The 20,148-nt window shown below is 42.4% G+C and overlaps 1 long non-coding RNA gene and 1 pseudogene across 2 annotated transcripts in view; one reads left to right on the forward strand and one right to left on the reverse strand.

Annotated features, from left to right (window-relative positions):
• The window catches only part of LOC111749600 (uncharacterized), a 183,009-nt gene that overhangs the window by 93,643 nt on the left and 69,218 nt on the right, over positions 1-20,148 (forward strand). The gene's annotated exons all lie outside the window — the stretch shown is intronic.
• Positions 6,825-9,168, reverse strand: LOC100655531 (ornithine decarboxylase-like; annotated as a pseudogene).

Below are 20,148 nucleotides of genomic sequence, written 5' to 3' on the forward strand. Positions count from 1 at the left end.
CTTAATTTCTTCTGTAACCCAGTTGCTTTTGAGCAGTGTATTGTTGTTTCCAAGTATTTGATTTTTTTCCCCTGCTTTTTCTGTTATTGATTTCTACTTTTATGGCTTTATGATCTGAGAAGGTGCTTTGTAGTATTTCAATGTTTTGGATTGTGTTAAGGTTTGCTTTATGACCTAATATGTGATCTATTCTAGAGAATGTTCCATGTGCATTAGAAAAAGAAAGTATACTTGGATGCTGTTGGGTGGAGTATTCTGTGTATGTCTCTGAGGTATAGTTGGTTGATTGTGGCATTTAGGTCTTCCGTATCTTTATTGAGCTTCTTTCTGGGTGTTCTGTCCTTCACCAAAAGTGATGTGTTGGTGTCCTATTATTTTGGAGTTATCTACCTCACTTTTCGATGCTGTTAGAGTTTGTTTTACGTATCTTGAAGCCTTTTCTTTGGGTGCGTATATATTTAATATCGTAGTATCCTCCTGGTATATTGTCCCTTTAGTCATTATGTAACCTTCCTTATCCTTTGTGATAGATTTAACTTTAAGTCTATTTTGTCAGAAATTAATATTGCCACTCCTACTCTTTTTTGATTGTTGTTTGCTTGATATATTCTTTTCCATCCTTTAAATTTTAGTTTGTTTGTGTCTTTAAGTCTAAGATGTGTCTCCTTTAGGAAGTATGTAGTTGGATCATGTTTTTTTTAATCCATTCTGCCACCCTCTGTCTCTTTATTTGTGCATTTAGTCCATTTACATTCAGCATAATTATTCATAAGTATGAGTTTAGTGCTGTCATTTTGATGTCTTTTTTTGTGTTGTTGACAGTTTATTTTTTCCTCTTAGATTTTTGTGCTGAATAGTTTCTCATTATATATTATCTTTTCCTCTTATTTGCTGTTGTTGATTTTGTTTTTGCTGAGTCTTCGTTTTTCTGGTACTTCATTTTGGTGTGTAGGATCATTAGTCTCCTTTATGGTTACCTTAATATTTACCCCTATTTTTCTACTTTTAAACCAGACTTTTATTTCTTTGTATTGCCTTGACTCCCTCTCCATATCAAAGATCTGTGAGCACATCTTTTAGTGCCTCTTTATTATTTTAATGTTGTCATCTTCTACATAATGATATTGCTGTTTCCCTCATTTGAGCTTTTTTTTTCTTGATTCATTTTGTGATTTCCGTATCCGGGTTCATGTCTGGTTGCTCTGTCCTGTGTTCTGCTCTTGGGTTGATACATGATATTATTGATTTTCTAACCAGGGAACTCACGTTAGTATTTCTTGTAGTTTTGGTTTGGTTTTTACAAATTCCCTAAACTTCTGTTTATCTGACAATGCCCTAGTTTCACCTTCATGTTTGAGAGACAGTTTTGCTGGATATATAATTCTTGGCTGGCATTTTTTCCCTTGAATGCTTTATATAAGTCATCCCATTGCCTTCTTGCCTGCATGGGTTCTGCCGTGTAGTCCGAGCTTAATCTTATTTACTCTCATTTTTGGGTGACTTTTTGTTTATTCCGAGCTGCTCTTAAAATTCTTTCTTTATTTTTGGTTTTGGCAGATTTGATTTTAATATGTCTTGGTGACTTTCTTTTGAGACCTACTTTATGTGGGGTTCGATGAGCATCCTGGATAGATATCTTCTCATCTTTCGCTATGTTAGGGAAGTTTTCTGCCAACAAATCTTCAACAATTCTGTCTGTATTTTCTATTATCCCTCTGTGTCCTGGTACTCCAATCACTTGTAGGTTATTTCTCTTGATAGAGTCCCACATGATTCTTAGGATTTCTTCATTTTTTAAAAATTCTTTTATCTGATTTTTCTTCAAATACATTGGGGTCAAGTGTTTTATCTTCAATATCACTAATTCTGCCTTCCCTTTCCTCAATTCCGCTCCTCTGACTTTTTATTGAGTTGTCTAATTCTAAAATTTTATTGTTAAATCCCCTGAATTTCTGATTGCTGCCTCTCTATGTATTCTTGCAGCTTATTACTTTTTTCATTATATTCTTGAATAACCTTTTTTAATTTCTCCAGTTGATTTATCTGTGTGTTCCTTGGCTTGCTCTGCATTTCGCCTGATCTCCTTCCTGATTTCTTGAAGAGTTTTGTGTATTTAATCTTTTGTATTCTACTTCTGGTAGTTCCAGGAATATGTCTTCATCTGGAAGATTCTTTGTTTTGAAAGCTTGTTGAAGTGATTGTGGTGTGCTTCTTTATGTGATTTGATATTGACTGTTGTCTGGGAGCCATCTATAAGTTATTGTATTAATTTATGTTTGCTTACTGTATCCTATCTTCTTGTGTTGGTTTGTTTTGATATGCCTAAATAGGCTGTTTGAGTGAGCTAGCTTGATTATTTGCGCCTTCGAAGCTCTAACGTCCTGAGACCAGATGGCTAGAGCTGTTAGCAGGTATATGAGCTTTGACGTCCATTCACTTTTCTTGTATGGATTCAGCTCAGGTGTCCAGGTAGTTGGTCATCAAGTGCATGGTTCAGGCTCTGTCGTACAGTCTTACAGTGGCAGGGGCGATTGGTGTAGGCACAGGTATCTGGTTGCTGTATGGGGTCATGCTCTGAACAAGACAAGGGGCTGACAACCGTTCCTCGAGTATCTGTGAGGAAAGCATGTCCCTGTTCCCTAGAGCACACAGGTGGGTGGGTTCTGCAGCTGGACCATGGGCACCCAATGCTTTTGGGAGGCACCACTTATCCTTGGATCCTTGTCGTGGCTGGCTTAGTGACTTGGGTTGAGCCGCTAGTCCTCAAGCCCCTGATGTGGGTAGTTGAGGACCCTGTTTAATAGGCAAAGCGGTGTTAAACATCAAAAACCCACCTTCCCACTACATAGGCGAAACTGTTCAAGTCAGATCTCAAGCACATACACTGTTGCAGTCTGCCAACAAGGGCCTAATCTCCTGAACTGGGCCCACGCAGGTCCATGCAGGGGTGAAAGGTATTCAAAGTCCACAGACAGTTTGCGCCTGGACAGGAGCTGCTTCTGTCCTGAGCTCCCTGGTTTAATGGAGCTGGCAGATTATCTTTTCTGGCAATTTTTAATTTATTCCTTCACAGCTGGGAGAATGGCTCAGAGTGTGCAGCAGGAGCCATCTCACGCCCAGGAAAATTGATAGCCACTGAAACTGGCTTGTGGGCTGGGGGCACGGTAAAATAAACACCAGTACTTAGCTTTTGCCGAGAGCACGATTCTTCTCTGGTTCCAGAGTTTTTAGCAGACTGTGCGCTCGCCTCCCTGTGCTTCCCTGAGGAAACTGCTTCCCGAATGCTACTGCCAGCCTGGTTGTGGTCCCTTCAGGGGATCCTGTCTGAGAGGTGCTGGTTCCCGCTGAGTCAGGTCCAGCAACTCTTCGCCACTTCTGAACCCTGTCTCCTCCTCCTGCCGCACAGTCTGATTTCCTAACTTTTGATGTTCAGGGCTGTTAGTTTATCATATATATAATCGCTTCACTTGTTTTTTCACGTCTTTGTTGTAAGAGGGATCACCAGAAGCATCTGACTACTCTGCCATTTGGCCCCGCCTCCTAACGTATTTTATATTAGACATCGTACTGTTTTTTTTCTGTTTAAAATTGTTATGTGTTGAAAACAACAACAACAAAAACCCTGTTTCTGCTGAGTTGATTTTGACTCATAGCAACTGCATAGGACAAAGTAAAGCTGCTCCCATGGGGTATCCAAGGAGTGGCTGTTGGATTTGAATGTTTTGGCTTGCAGTTGAGCTCTTAACCACTGTGCCACTCGGGCTCCTTTTATAGGGATTGTTTAATGCTTTGTTTGGTAAATGGCTGTGTTTTAGATTGTTCAAATACTTTCTCCACAGACTTTCCTTCTTCCATGAGGTGGAATCTGGACTGATTTTTATTTATGAAGCGTTTGTGATGCGTTGCTGAAAAGAGTAGTTGAAGAATGAATCTGAAGAAAGCACATGGATGCATTTCCCAATTATGCTCCTTTGTAAGATCACTCAGAATACAATCCTCCTGAATCGAGAAGATTGTGAATTGGCTTATAAACAGACTTGAGCATTTCAGGGTTGAGGCAAATTGTTTGTAAAACATCACGAAGACTCTCTTTGCTTTCACCAAATTCAAAGTTAGTTGCCCATGCTGGAACGGAGAGTTGTTCTGCTCCCTCCTCCCCCGTCCTCTCTCCAGGGCTGCTCAGAGTAGCTTTTCACGGGGTCCTTCTTCCCCACCCTGCTGTTGCTGCCTGGAGTGGCACCATTCTGTGCCTGGACTTGGGGCCCTTAGCTTCCATGTCATCTCCCTACATGTCCTTCCCTGGCAACACAGTAGCAGTTCTCACCCCTGCAGGGAGATGCACACCCAGAGTCCTGACTCCATAGTTGTACAGTAGGGCCTGAGAACTTGGGTTTCTAGTAGATTCCCAGGAGTGCTGAGGCTCTGGCCTATGGGCTCCACTCTGAGACCCCTCTCTGGAGTTACCTTGAGTGCAGAGCTGACTGGCACTTTCCTGTGTTGGAAAGGTTGGAAGGATGAAGACTGGGTATGCCTGTGGCTTGCAAGGCCATCAGGACCTGTCTGGGTCTCTTTTTGGCAGTCCCTCTCCCACTGCTGCTGGCACATCAGTTTCTCCAGTGACAGTCACCTGTCTGCTGCTTCCCAGACAGACCAACCATCCTGTCTCCTCTGCCTGCAGTGCTGGATAAGACTTAGCCAAATTCCGCCAATGGAGGGGTCGCCTCTTCGCTGTTATTGTTTGTTGAGATGTGTAACAGGAACGAATTGCTCCACTGGCAGGGTTGGCTTTGGTTCATCTGAGTTAGGATGGGGCTCCCTGCTTCAGCCCTGGGCACCTTGGCTCGGCTACAGCTCCACAGGCTCAGCCCATCTTTACTTCTAGCCTTCCAACTACATTCTCTAGATCCCTGTTTTTCAAATGCTAATATGTTTAACACAAGAAGAAAGAACCTACTGGTGATTGCTATAGCATATATAATTTTGAAACAAAAGCAAAAACAATCAAAAATATATCTTCAAGAATATGTGTACGTATGTAAGTCATATATATTGGTCATCTAGTGCTGCTATAACAGAAATACCACAAGTGGATGGCTTTAACAAAGAGAAGTTTATTCTCACAGTCGAGTAGGCTACAAGTCCAAATTCAGGGTGTCAGCTCCAGGGGAAGGCTATCTCTCTCTTGGCTCTGGAGGAAGGTCCTTGTGATCCGTCAGTGTTCCCCTGGTCTGGGAGCATCTCAGTGCAGGAACCTCAGGTCCAAAGGTCACCCTCTGCTCCCGGCACCGCTTTCTTGATGGTGTGAAGTTCCCAACTCTCTACTTGTTTCCCTTTCCTTTTATCTCTTGAGAGATAAAAGGTGGTGCAGGCTACACCCCAGGGAAACTCCCATTACACTGGATCAGGGATGTGCCTGAACAAGGGTGTTACATCCCACCCTAATGCTTTTTAACCACAGGCAGAGGCTATGAATTATAACACGTGGGAAAATCACAAAATGGAAGACAACCACGCATGGACTAACCAAGTTGATGCATATTTTTGGGCGACACAATTCAATCTATTACAGCACATGTGTGTATGTTGTTAGGTGCTGTTGAGTTGGTTCCGACTCATAACTACCTTGTGTACAACAGAATGAAATGTTGCCCACGCCTGTACCGTCCTCTCAGAATTGTTGCTATGTTTGAGCCCATTGTTGGGGCCACTGTGTCAATCTATCTCGTCGAGGGTCTTCCTCTTTTTTGCTGACCCTCTGCTTTACCAAACATGATATCCTTCTCTAGGGAATGGTCCCTCCTGATACCATGTCCAAAGTATGTGAGGTGAAGTCTCGCCATCCTTGTTTCTAAGGAATATTCTGGCTGTACTTCTTCTAAGACAGATTTGTTCATTCTTCTGGCAGTTAATGGTATATTCAGTAGTCTTCCTTATTTCACATGCATATGAGGCAGTTGAACATATCATGGCTTGGGTCAGGTGCACCTTCATCCTCAAGGACATCTTTGCTTTTTAACACTTTAAAGAGTCTTTTGAGACTTTTGAGCCCAATGCAATATGTCCTTTGATTTCTTGACTGTTGCTTCCATGGGCATTGATAATAGGTCCAAATAAAATGTAATCCTTGACAACTTCAGTCTCTTCTCCATTTATCATGATGTTGCTTATTGGTCCAGTTGTGAGGATTTATGTTTTCTTTATGTTGAGGTGTAATCTCTACTGAAAGCTGTAGTCTTTGTTCTTCATCCGTAAGTGCCTCAAGACCTCTACACCTTCAGCAAGGAAGATTGTGTCGTTTGCATATAGCAGGTTGTTCATGAGTCTTGATGCCCTTAATTCTGATGCTGTGTTCTTCTTCTTATAGTCCAGCTTCTATGATTATTTGCTCAGCATACAGTTTGAGTAAGTATGGTGAAAGAATACAACTCTTAAGCACACCTTTTATGATTTTAAACCTCTCAGTGTCTCCTTGTTCTGTTTGAATGACTCCCTGTTGGTCTATGTACAGGTTCTGTATGAGCACAATAGAATTTTCTGAAATTCCCATTCTTTGCAATGTTATCTATAATTTGTTATGATCCACACAGTTGAATGCCTTTGCATAGTCAATGAAACACAGGTAAACCTCTTTCTGGTATTCTCTGCTTTCACCCAGGATCCATCTGACATCAGCAATGATACCCTTCATTCTGTGTCCTCTTCTGAATCTGGCTTGAATTTCTGGAAGTTCCCTGTCAATGTGCCACTGCAACTGTTTTTGAATGATCTTCAGCAAAATTTTACTTGAGTGTGATATTAATGATATTGTTCTATAATTTCTACATTCTGTTGGATTATCTTTCTTTGGAATGGGCACAAATATAGAACTCTTCCAGTCGGTTGGCCAGGTAGTTGTCTTCCAAATTTCTTGGCATAGATGAGTGAGCTCTTCCAGCGCTGCATCCATACATTGAAACATCTCAATTGGTATTCTGTCAATTCCTGGAGCCTTGTTTTTAGACAATATCTTCAGTGCAGCTTGGATTTCTTCCTTCAGTACCATCAGTTCTTTATCATGTCCTGAAATGGTTGAAGGGCGACCAGTTCTTTTTGGCACAGTGACTCTGTGTATTCCTTCCATCTTCTTTTAATTCTTCCTGTGCTGTTCAATATTTTGCCCATAGAATTCTTCAATATTGCAACTCCAGGCTTGAATTTTTTCTTCAATTCTTTCAGCTTGAGAAATGCCAAACATGTTCTTCCCTTGGTTTTTTACCTCCAGGTCTTTGCACATTGCATTATAATACTTTACTTTGTCTTCTCAAGCTTTCCTTTGAATCTTCTGTTCAGCTCTTTTACGTCATCATTTTTTTCCATTTGCCTTAGCTACTGTATGTTCAAGAGCAAGTTTCAAAGTCTCTTCTGACATCCATTTTGGTCTTTTATATCTTTCCTGTCTTTTTTTTTTTTATTTCAAGATACTTTATTTTTAAAACAGGTCATGACACTAAGCTTTTGGCCCATTCTGTCACTGGACAAGCTAGAAATGCTTGCTCAGCAGCTGGGTGCATTCTTTAGTAGCATGTTTGAAAAATAAATAAAAACGCATATAAAACAAATATTCAAATAGTTTCCATAGGAACACAGATAAGTGTGACCCCATCTCCTAGTCTTCCATATTGTTGCATCTGTGCCAACCCTACTCTTACAAAGCCATTTCAAAACTAGCAATAATTAAGTTAAATGGTCCCCCTGGATCCCTTAATTCAAGCTAAACTCACAGTTAACAGCTACAAAAATAGTATCTACACATTAATACTAGCTGAAGCACAAGTTGCTGGATGGTGTTTCATTCCACTTTCCCAAGCACAACAAGACACAGGCAGAGTGCTGACATCATGCTCCTCTACTTCAGATGAGAAGTTGTGGCGCTCGATTTGCTGCATGAGTTGCCACATTGGCCCAGACATCACGGAGTAGATAGTTGGTCTTTGGAACCCACTGAAAGTAGAAGCAGCAGCAACAGTGTAAGACCCATGTTTTCAAACAGCATCCACTCACCCACATGCATTTCTGGCAGGTCACAGCACTCAACAATTCGATCAAGGCCATCACACGTCGGTCCCCATATGCTAGATGAATAGTACTTCTCATCTGGCTTGGGTCTCTTTTGCAGAAGGGGCTTGACATGTGCGTGATTATAAAGGATGCAATTAAATGACCCATATACTCCATCATTCATGTAGTACTTAAAGGTTTGTTCACTTGATCCATCTTCATCATCAGAGCCTGTCTGTTCCTTTAGTACAAGTTTCTTGGCGATGATATTAACGGCTAGAGTGAAAGCTGATGCAACACAGTATCTGCCTGGCTCAGCTATGATTTTCACTCCAGAATCTGACGGAAAATACTTGTCCAATGCTGGATTGATTACGCTGGTGATCTCTTCAAATTTAAGCTTCACATCCTCAGATCCAGGAAAGCCACGACCAATATCCAGCAGGTACATGTTGAAACCAACCTCATCTCCCATGTCAAAGACACCGCGGGCATCAGAGATGGCTTGCACGAAGGTCTCAGGGTCATTACAGCCACTTTCCACATGGAAGCTGACACCGACGACGTCAACATTCAGCTCTTTAGCTCGTTCTAAAAGAAGCCTGCTAGTTTGGAGTGTGGCACCAAATTTAACACTCAGACCACAGGCTGCTTTGGAATCATCAGTGGCAATCCGCAAAACCAACTTTGCCTTTGGATGTGCCCTGGCAGCTTTCATCAACTCCACCTCGCTATCAAAATCATCATCTGAACTCCATTACTGGCAGCATATTTAATTTGAGATACTTGTTTACAAGGATTTGCATAGATTATTCTCTCTGGAGGCACACTGAGACTCTGCACCGACTGTTTTTCAGTCTTGCTAGCACAGTCAAATCCTGTTCCAATGGCAGCCAGAGTCCTCACTATGGCTCTGCTGTCATTACATTTGACTGCATAAAAGGGGGTGACATGAGGAAGAGCTTTTAACCACCTCAGATGTTTCTTCAGGATGTGTCCAAGGTCCGCAACATAGAAGGCATCCTTATCATCCGAAGAAGAAACTTCATTAATTTTTTGGTCCAGAATGTCCTTGGCAGTAAAACCTTCATCAAAGAAATGGTAGTCAAATTCTTCATTACTAAAGTTCATGGTTTCTGGATGTCCTCTTAGAGCCCATGGGCGCCGCAGGTGGGCCCCATAGAGATGCCGCAGAGGGGACGTGTAAGAGTGGCTTGGCTGCTCCGGCAGTGTCCCTGCCGCCTCCGCTGTGCCCAGTCAGCTGCCCACCCGCCCACCCACCTTGCTCCCTCCTGCCGGAGGACTGCCAGCCTGAGGTGGCACTGGAGCTGCTGGCTGAGGGGCGGCCGGCGGGCGAAGGCTGCCTGTTTCCTGTCTTTATAATCATCTTTTGCTTTCTTTATGTATGATGTCCTTGATGTCACTCTTCTGGTCTTCAGTCATTACTGTTCAGTGTGTCAAATCTATTCTTGAGATGGTCTCCAAATTATGTGGGATGTACTCAGGTCGCACTTTGGCTCTTGTGAACTTGTTTTAATTTTCTTCAGCTTCAACTTGAACTTGCATATCAGCAATTGATTGTCTGTTCCACAGTCGGCCCCTGGCCTTTTTCTGAATGATGATATTGAGCTTCTCCATCATCTCTTTCCACAGATGTAGTCAATTTGATTCCTGTGTATTCCATCTGGCAAGGTTCATGTTATAGTCACCATTTATGTTGTTGAAAAAAGGTATTTGCAATGAAGAAGTTGTTGGTCTTGCAAAATTCTAACATGCAGTCTCTGATATTGTTTCTGTCATCAAGGCCGTATTTTCCAACTACTTATCCTTCATCTTTGTTTCCAACTTTTGCATTTCAATTAGCAGTAATTATCAATGCATATTGATTGCATGTTCGATCAATTTCAGATTGCAGAAGGTGATAAAAATCTTCAGTTTCTTCATCTTTGGCATTAGTGGTTGATGAGTAAATTTGAATTATAGTCTTATTAACTGGGCATATATATGTGTATATAAAAAAATAAAAAACAAACCCATTAATGTCAAGTCAATTTTGACTCATAGCGACCATATAGGCAGGGTAGAACTTCCCATAGGGTTTCCAAGGAGTGGCTCGTGGATTCAAACTGCCAACCTTTTAGTTAGCAGCCATAGGCCTTAACTGCTGTGCCACCAGGGCTCTGTATAGGTATGTATATATCTTGTATATATAGGGGTAAACATATATATATATATGTGTATGCATGTGTGTGACTGTATGCATACAATGGAAACTGTGAGACCCAGAACTCGACAGAATTGCCTTGTTTTTCCAGTTCTCACAAGTTTTCCACCTTTGACAGAATGCAGTCTCACCACTTTTCTATCACTTGTTTTTGTGCAAAACATTTGAGTTTTCCTTCTCTGACAGGTTTCCACCTTCCACAGGTATGGCTTTTGCAGGTTTTACTGTATATGATAAAGCACATAGGGGGCACAGTTAATGATACTTCTTAGATATAACCAAATACCTCAGAAGATTGGATTTATGTGTTTGAAGGATTAATACCACGGTTTTGTGGGACATCTTGGTCAATATGCATAATATAGTTCATAAAGTTGTGTTGTACATCCTAGTTTGGTGAGTAGTGTCTGGGGTCTTAAAAGCTTGCCAGTGGCCATCTAAGATGCAGCTCTTAGTTTCTACTTCTCCAGAACAAAAGAAAAAGAAGGAAACCAAAGACTCAAAGGAGAGTCTAGTCTACAGGACTAATAGTTGACATGAACTACAGCCTCATATACCTTGAGACCAGAGAACTAGACGGTGCCTAGCTACCACTACTGCCTGTTCTGATCAGGACCACATTAGATGAACACCGATCGAATAGGAGAAAAATGTGGAACAGACCCTCCAGTTCCTAAAAAACCAAACAAACAAAAAAACAGGGGGACTCCCTGAGACGATTGCCCTGAGATAGTCTTCAAACCTTGAACCGAAACTAACCTCTGAGGTCACCTTGTAGCTAAATAACAGATTGGCTCACAAAATAATGAATATCACCCGTAAGTATGGTACTTCTTTAAAAAATCACCTATATGAGACCAATTAGTCAACAATTTCTTTAAAACAAAGATGAGAATGTTAGGGGGCAGGGAACTAGAGTAATGGAAACCGATCAACCAGAATGGAAGTAATGAGAATGTTCACATATTGTGAAGAATGTAACCAATGTCACTGAACAACTTGGGTAGAAATTATTGAACGGGGACCTAAACTGCCGAGTAAACCTTCGCCTAAAACACACACACACACACACACACACACACACACGCACACACACACGCACACACACACGCACACACAGTAAAAATGCAGATTCCTAGAGCATACTGCAAGAGAGTCTGATTTAGGAGGGCTGAGACGGTGCCCAGGATGATACATTTTAGTAAGAATGTCAGCCACTTTTGATAGAGTTGTTCTGTCGATTATACAGAGAGTAGCACTTGCCCAGACCTTAAAAACAAAGGCTTATTCAGGATTTGTTTTTAGGGTTCCCCCTCATTTCTCCCTTTAAACCCAGAAATACAAAAGGCCGTTTTACTAAAAAGAGTATTAATAAGTCATGCTGCTAGTCACTAGACTCTGTGCTCCTGAGGGCAGGGCACAGGGTTTGTTCAATGTGCCTCCTGCCCACAGCCTGGTACCCTGGACTTGGGAAGTATGGAGGCCAGAACAATCTTGGAGCCAGGTTTTATAGAACACACTGAAGACGGCTCTGAGCTCTGAGTATTTGTTTCTTTTCTTTCTGGAATGATGGTCCTGGGTCAGGGGAGGGGTCTGAGGGTCTCCAATGCTCTGCCTCCTCTACTGCTGGACTTGGATGGGGCTTGGCTGAGAATAAATGTTTTTTTTTTTTAATTGGCACAAATTATCATCTTTGGTGGAAGGGAGGCTGCTAAAGTGGGTTTCACATTCAGACGGTAGCTGGTGATAGCTTTGCCGTGTAGGAGAAGGGAAGGGCTTTGAAGCAAGCTCGGCCTCTCCTGGCCAGTCGATTCCTGGAGCCTGCCTTCAAGATGTCTGTGTGACAGTTTTCATCACATCCTGCAAGGGTGGCAGATCTCTGAATTGTTTTAGAACTGAAATGAACAGACTTCTGAGTAAGAGAAATACTAAAAGTTGCAATTTTTGTGTTACACTGACGTTGAAATTTTTTTTATGTTGACTGAAGAGACCGACTTTCATGTGGAATCTCTTCCTGTAGTACCATCTCATTTTCTGAGTCTTGGGCTAGGTCTTGGCTAGAATCAACAGGGTGACAGGGGCAAGGGAGAGGTTAGCAAACATCTTGTTGTTAGGTGCTGTCGAGCCGGTTCTGATTCATAGCGACCCTATGCACAACAGAACGAAACACTGCCTGGTCCTGCACCATCCTTACAATCGTTGTTATGCTTGAGCTCATTGTTGCAGCCACTGTGTCAATCCACCTCGTTGAGGGTTTTCCTCTTTTCCGCTGACCCTGTACTCTGCCAAGCATGATGTCTTTCTCCAGGGGCTGATCCTTCCTGACAACATGTCCAAAGTATGTAAGACGCATTCTCGCCATCCTTGCTTCTAAGGAGCATTCTGGTTGTACTTCTTCAAAGATTTGTTCATTCTTTTGGCAGTCCATGGTATATTAAATATTCTTTGCCAACACCACAATTCAAAGGCGTCAGTTCTTCTTCGGTCTTCCTTATTCATTGTCCAGCTTTCACATGCATATGATGCAATTGAAAATACCGTGGCTTGGGTCAGGTGCACCTTAGTCTTCAGGGTGACATCTTTGCTCTTCAACCCTTTAAAGAGGTCCTTTGCAGCAGATTTGCCCAATGCAATGCATGTTTTGATTTCTTGACTGCTGCTTCCATGGCTGTTGATTGTGGATCCAAGTAAGATGAAATCCTTGACAACTTCAATCTTTTCTCCGTTTATCATGATGTTGCTCATTGGTCCACTTGTGGGGATTTTTGTTTTCTTTATGTTGAGGTGCAATCCATACTGAAGGCTGTGGTCTTTGATCTTCATTAGTAAGTGCTTCAAGTCCTCTTCACTTTCAGCAAGTAAGGTTGTGTCATCTGCATAACGCAGGTTGTTAATGAGTCTTCCTCCAATCCTGATGCCCCATTCTTCTTCATATAGTCCAGCTTCTTGGATTATTTGCTCAGCACACAGACTGAATAGGTATGGTGAAAGAATACAACCCTGATGAACACCTTTCCTTACTTTAAACCAATCAGTATCCCCTTGTTCTGTCCAAACAACTGTTTCTTGAACTATGTAAAGGTTCCTCATGAACACAATTAAGTGTTCTGGAATTCCCATTCTTTGCAATGTTATTTATAACTTGTTATGATCCACAAAGTCGAATGCCTTTGCCTAGTCAATAAAACACAGGTAAACATCCTTCTGGTATTCTCTGCTTTCAGCCAGGATCCACCTGTCATCAGCGATGATATCCCTGGTTCTACGTCCCCTTCTGAAACCAGCCTGAATTTCTGGCAGTTCCTTGTCAATATACTGCTGCAGCTGTTTTTGAATGATCTTCAGCAAAATTTTGCTTGCATGTGATCTTAATGATATTGTTCTATAATTTCCATATTCTGTTGGATCACCTTTCTTGGGAATAGGCATAAATGTGGATCTCTTCCAGTCAGTTGACCAGGAAGCTGTCTTCCATATTTCTTGGCATAGACGAGTGAGCACCTCCAGTGCTGCATCTGTTTGTTGAAACATCTCAATTGATATTCCATCAATTCCTGGAGCCTTATTTTTCACCAATGCCTTCAGAGCAGCTTGGACTTCTTCCTTCAGTACCATCGGTTCCTGATCATATGCCACCTCTTGAAATGGTTGAACATAGATTAATTCTTTTTGATATAATGACTCTGTGTATCCCTTCCATCTACTTTTGATGCTTCCTTCGTCGTTTAGTATTTTCCCCATAGAATCCTTCACTATTGCAACTCAAGGCTTGAATTTTTTCTTCAGTTCTTTCAGCTTGAGAAGCGCTGAGTGTGTTCTTCCCTTTTGGTTTTCCATCTCCAGCTCTTTGCACATGTCATTATAGTACTTTGTCTTCTTGAGACGCCCTTTGAAATCTTCTGTTCAGTTCTTGTATTTCATCAATTCTTTTGCTTTAGCTGCTTGATGTTCGAGAGCAAGTTTCAGATCTCCTCTGACATCCATCTTGGTCTTTTCTTTCTTTCCTGTCTTTTCAATGACCTCTTGCTTTCTTCATGGATGATGTCCTTGATGTCATTCCACAACTCGTCTGGTCTTTGGTCCTAATGTTCAGTGCATCAAATCTAGGCTTAAGATGGTCTCTAAATTTGGGTGGGATGTACTCAAGGTCATATTTTGGCTCTCATGGACTTGCTCTGATTTTCTTCAGTTTCAGCTTGAACGTGCAAATGAGCAATTGATGATCTGTTCCACAGCCGGCCTCTGGCCTTGTTCTGGCTGACGATATTGAGCTTTTCCATCGTCTCTTTCCACAGATGTAGTCAATTTGATTTCTGTGTGTTCCATCTGGCGAGGTCCATGTGTATAGTCGCTGTTTATGTTGGTGAAAGAAGGTATTTGCAATGAAGAAGTCATTGGTCTTGCAAAATTGTATGATTTGATCTCTGGCATTGTTTCTGTCACCAAGGCCGTATTTTCCAACTACTGATCCTTCTTCTTTGTTTCCAATTTTCGCGTTCCAATTGCCAGTAATTATCAATGCATCTTGATTGCATTCTCGATCAATTTCAGACTGCAGCAGGTGATAAAATTCTTCTATTTCTTCATCTTTGGCCATAGTGGTTGGTGCGTAAATTTGAATAATAGTCGTATTAACTGGTCTTCCTTGTAGGCGTATGGATATTATCCTATCACTGACAGCATTGTACTTCAGGATAGATCTTGAAACTTTTTTTTGACGATGAATGCAGCACCATTCCTCTTCAAGTTGTCATTCCCAGCATAGTAGATGATATGATTTTCCAATTCAAAATGGCCAATACCAGTCCATTTCAGCTAACCAGTGCCTAGGATATTGATGTTTATGCATTCCATTTCATTTTTGATGATTGCCAATTTTCCTAGATTCATGCTTCGTACATTCCAGGTTCTGATTATTAATGGATGTTTGCAGCTGTTTCTTCTTATTTAGAGTCGTGCCACATCAGCGAATGAAGGTCCCAAAAGCTATACTCCATCCACGTCCTTAAGGTCGACTCTAAGGAGGCAGCTCTTCCCCAGTCATCTTTTGAGTGCCTTCCAACCTGGGGAGCTCATTTTCCAGCACTATATCAGACAGCGTTCCTCTGCTATTCATAAGGTTTTCACTGGCTAATGCTTTTCAGCAGTAGACTGCTGGGTCCTTCTTCCTAGTCTGTCTTAGTCTGTCCTCCATGGGTGACCCTGCTGGTATCTGAATACCAGTGGCATAGCTTCCAGCATCACAGCAACATGCAAGCCCCCTCAGTATGACAAACTGACAGACACGTAGGGGCAAACATCTTATCTGACTGTAATTCTAAATCATGAAACTGACTTCTAACATTGTTTTGCAGTTTTTAATTATACCTATATTTGCAAGTGCCGTTTTACTTGCAAGGCCCAAATAACTAAAGCTGCTAGAAACATTTTCTGTGTGAATCTGAGGAGCTGTGGACTTTATTTGGCTGCATACTTTTGAATTATCAAAGAAATGTTTGGTCCTTTTGAAAACTCTTCCCAGGACTTGAGTATCGTGTGTGTGTGTACGGGCTTACAGCGTCAGCACTTCTCAGAGGACTTGTCCCTCTTGTTCATTTTAAAATCAGCAGCAGCATGTCCACCTGTTGCTGTTGTGGTGGCATTGGACAGGAACAAGAGTGGTTTTGTTTACCACAGGGGACATTCTGTGTGTGATCATCAACTTCTTAGAAATAACTTCACACTGTTCGTATGCCTCAGATCAGCACTGTCTAACTCAGCTTTAGGTTCTGCTGCAGTGTCCTGGAGATAAACATACCTCACTTCAGAAGGTGTGTGTAGAATTTATATTTGCTATTTATGTCTGCTTATTTTCATCTTTTGCTTTTCTGGAAGGTTTTGGTCAGAGGTAGAGGCCCCTCACTCAGATGGGTTTGCTGAAAACCATCTACATCTTACCATTGTGAGTCACTAACTGCCCTTTCTGGGCTTTGATTTAATATAATGTGGGCAGACCAATGCATTCTTTTGTCAGATCTTTTTTTCTTGTACTCTTCAAGATATCCATAGAGAGAGATTTTCCTTCTCTGGCTAAGCCCACAGTTTTGCCTGGTTTGCTTTCATCTCCATAATCACAGGGCAGATATTTTGTTTCTCTGTTGACAGGCTGGAGTTCCTGGGTGGCACAAATGTTTAATGTGCTTGGCTGCTAACCGAAATGTTGGGGATTTGAGTTCACTTGGAGGCACCTCAGAAGAAAGGCCTGGTGATATACTTCCAAAAAATCAGCCATCGAAAACGCTGTGGAGCACAGTTCTACTTTTACATGCATGCAGTCGCCATGGGTCAGCTTATATTTCATATAAGTGGGATCATACAGTATTTGTCCTTTTGTGACTAACTTATTTCACTCTGTATGATGTTTTTAAGGTTTATCCATGTTGTGGCATGGATCAGGACTTTGTTTCTCTTTATGACTGGGTACATTCCATTGTATTTGTGGACCACATTTTGTTTATCCAGTCGTTTGTTGATGGACATTTAGCTTGTTTCCACCTTTTGGTTATTGTGAAAAATGCTGGAATGAACATTGGTGTACAGGTTTCTGTTTGTGTTCCTGCTTTCAGTTCTTTTGGGTGTATGCCTAGGATTGGAATTGCTGGGTCATATGGTAGGAACTTGCTAATTTTTTAAAAAGCTGTGCCCTTACAGCGTGTAAGCAGTTGACTAAGAATGATTGTTCCTGTCAGGAGTGTGTTCTTGACCTGAGGTTGCAGCAATTATGCATTTATGGCTAGAAAATTACCAATTAACAGGGGAATATTTGCAGCATCTGCATTCCTTTCAAATATATTAGGGCAGGATAAATGGACATTTTTCTTATGAGGGGGAGAAACAGTAATTCACAGTGGGGCTCCTTTGAATGATCCCCTCAGCAGACACCCATCACACAAATCCTCAGCCTACTGGGCAAGTCTAGCCATTTAGCATCCATGTCTCACTTTCCAAGAAGGGGTATATGAGTTACTTCAAAATAGATTTTCTCTTCTCACCCTAGACGTGGTCCTGCTCAGTGTTAATTTCCTCTTGTGTCCTGTGCTGCTTCTTCCTCCTCTAACCACCCATAGTCCTTGTTCCCCGCTATGGTTAGTAGCACGTTGATGTCCTCTGGGTGTTTGGTCAGCCCTTCTTCCAAGATGTTCCTTCCTGTCACAGCCATGGAGGGCCACCGTGGTTTAAGTCTCAGTTGAGTACCATGTCTGCCCCCATTCAAGCAGGCGGGCTCTTGTCTGCTGTGTGTTTGGACAAACATTACTAAGATGTTAGGGAATGACACCTTGATGTGTAAGTGAGCCAGGGCTGTCTGGAGCTCTGCCACTGGACCGCTGCGTCACATGACCCAGGAGTGTAGAAATGCAGAGTCTTGGGCCCCCCAGACTTGCTGGGTCTGAATCTGCACTGCTCTGGGGTGAGAAGTGAGGCTGTGCCAAACACAGGCACCTTAGCACAGAATGTGTTTTCACGTTAAGTTATTTCAGAATGGGATCCTGGACTGTCATTAATAAGTTTATCGCAGATGAGGTCCCTTTGGTCTGGCTTGAGAACACTTAGCCCCCGTCTGCTCTCTGACTGTGTCATGACTTGTGCAGGGCTGGACTGTGAGGGCTTGCCCTTAGGCCACATCTGGAATATCCCTGGTAGATCAGAGCTGCCCTCCTCTGCAGGCCAAGAGGGCGATGGACCTGGGGCTGCTGATCCTGGTGGTGAGGTACAGGGTGCACGCTCAGCAGGTCAAGCACCATTTTAGTCGGTCACAGCCAGCATTAAGAGACTAGTACACAGTAGAAGAGAAAATAGAATCACATAGCAAGGCTGAGTATTGTTTCTAGAAACTTTTTAAAAGTTACATAAGTATTGTTTCTAGAAACTTTTAAAAAGTTACATAAGTGATATGTATATATCAAGATGTATGTGTCGTTAGGTGCTGTCGAGTTGGTTCTGACCCATAGCCACCCTATGGACAACAGAATGAAACACTTCCGGTCCTGTGCCACCCTCACAGCCATTGCTGTGTGAGCCCATTGTCGCAGCCACTGTGTCAGTCCATCTCACTGAGGGTCTTCCTCTTCTTTGCAGGCCCTCTACTTCACTAAGAATGATGTCCTTCTTGACTGGTCCCTTCTGATAACATGTCCAACCAAAGTATATGAAGAGAAGTCTCACCATCCTCACTTCTGAGGAGCATTCTAGCTGTATTTCTTCCACGACAAATTTGTTTGTTCATCTGGCAGTCCATGGTATATTCAGTATTCTTTGCCAACACCATAATTCCAATGAATCGATTTTTCTTGTGTCTTCTTTACTCATCGTCCAGTTTTCACATGCATATGAGGCAAAAATACCATGGCTTGAGTCAGGCACACTTTAGTCCTCAAAGTGACATCTTTGCTTTTTAACACTTTAAAGAGGTCTTTTGCAGCAGATTTGCCCAATGCAGTACGTCCTTTGATTTCTTGACTACTGCTTCCATGGACATTTATTGTGGATCCAAGTAAAATGAAATCCTTGACAACTTCAGTCTTTTCTCCATTTATCATGATGTTGCTTATTGGTGCAGTTGTGAGGATTTTTGTTATCTTTATGTTGAGGTGTAATCGCTACTGAAGGCTGTAGTCTTTGATCCTCATCAGAAAATGCTTCAAGTCCTCCTCACCTTCAGCAAGCAAGGTTGTGTGTCATATATATATGTATATATATATACATATGTATATATATATTATCATAACTCCAAATCACACACATTGCTACTTGGTCAACCTGGACCTGAGAAGGCCTAGGCATGGCTTCCCATGGCGGCAGTCTTTGGGAGGTCAGCCATCTATTCTGCCAGCTTGTGGGCTCACAGTGTCCAAGTTCATCCCTGCCCAGTGAGGTGCTCAGGGAAATGACCAGAAGGCTTTGGAAGAAGTCTGTTTGTTGGTGAATGACTTGTTGCTCTTTCCATATGGAGGAATAAGGTCTAGATTTAGAAATAATATTAAATATTAAAGTTACTTTAGTTGTCAAATTAATTCCCAAGCATATTCATTTTTAATATGCCGACTGTGCTGCATTTCCTGTCCTAACCATCTGCTTAGATCGCTGTGTGTTGCTGATGGCAGGGTGGAATGGAGTCCAAATTCCAACTTTGCCTCTTAGATGCTGTGCGACCTTGGACAAATTACCCAGATTCTCTAAACTCCAGTTTTCTCATCTGTCAAGAGTAGAGGATGATAACATCCATCTGGGGTTGCTGTGAGGCCAGATGAGATAGCATACATGAAGCGCTGGGCTCAGCACTGAGGGCATGTACCATGAAAGTTAGCTTCATCGTCATCATCCTCATTCCTTACCTGCACATGAACGACCATGATGCCTGAGTGTGTCTATCTGTTTGATTTCTTCTTGTCATAACCAATTAAGTGTCCAAAGAGTTCTGAGGCAGCACGTTTCCCCTCTGGGGGCCACCACCTCGCCTTGCTCTCGAGCGGGCACTAGGGAAGCTCTGGTGGCAGGAAGTGGGGTCATGAGGACATTTGTCTTTGTAATGCTGGGGTAGGCACTCTGTGCCATGCATGGTGGCATGGGGGGGCCTATGCAGGGGGCAGAGGTTGTGCCCTTGGTCTTGACCTAACTATGTGCCTGGGCCCAGACCCTTTCCCTCAGTGATCCTCTATGCCGTACTCACTATAACATGAGGGTACAGGACTGGAAAGAGCTTGTCAGGTGTGAGAGCTGGGCATCAGCCTGAGTGTGCTTCTGCGATGCTATTCTGGGGCTGCCAAGTATGAGCATGCTGGGTGCTGGTGCTGGGAAGGGGGAGGTATACGATTATATAGAGACAGCAGAGGTGGGCCCTGTGCTCAAGG

Source organism: Loxodonta africana, chromosome 11, assembly GCF_030014295.1.
Source record: "Loxodonta africana isolate mLoxAfr1 chromosome 11, mLoxAfr1.hap2, whole genome shotgun sequence".
Taxonomy (NCBI): domain Eukaryota; kingdom Metazoa; phylum Chordata; class Mammalia; order Proboscidea; family Elephantidae; genus Loxodonta; species Loxodonta africana.